This window comes from Notothenia coriiceps, unplaced genomic scaffold (assembly GCF_000735185.1).
Source record: "Notothenia coriiceps isolate Sejong01 unplaced genomic scaffold, NC01 NC01_scaffold00010592, whole genome shotgun sequence".
Lineage (NCBI taxonomy): Eukaryota > Metazoa > Chordata > Actinopteri > Perciformes > Nototheniidae > Notothenia > Notothenia coriiceps.
Window position 1 is genome coordinate 524390 of NW_011343293.1, and position 418 is coordinate 524807.

The window sequence follows — 418 nt, forward strand, 5'->3', positions numbered from 1 at the left end:
TAACTCAAGAAAAACAGCATAAAACATGACTTTAATAAAATACGCTGTCGACTGGATTCATGTTATGCACCTGCAGTATATGATATATATTATCAATCTATATGTAAGTGTCACTGTGTCACTTTTTATTTTTTATTTGAATCATTTAAAAAACGTGTGATCCTTGCTCAAAACATGTTGCATTACCAAGAAAATTAAAGACCCTTTATTACAAAAAATAAACGTATAGAGCAAGTGTATTATCTTAATTATATTCCCTGAACATAATGACACGTAGAAATGATCCATTACTGAAACAATAAAGTTTCTGGTACAGTCAGTCCAGCCAGGTTTTATTAAAAAAATAAGTTACAACTCTCAAGAAAACAAGGCTTTTTTTTTTACCCCAAATCACGCACTGTTAAACTGCTCGCCCCCC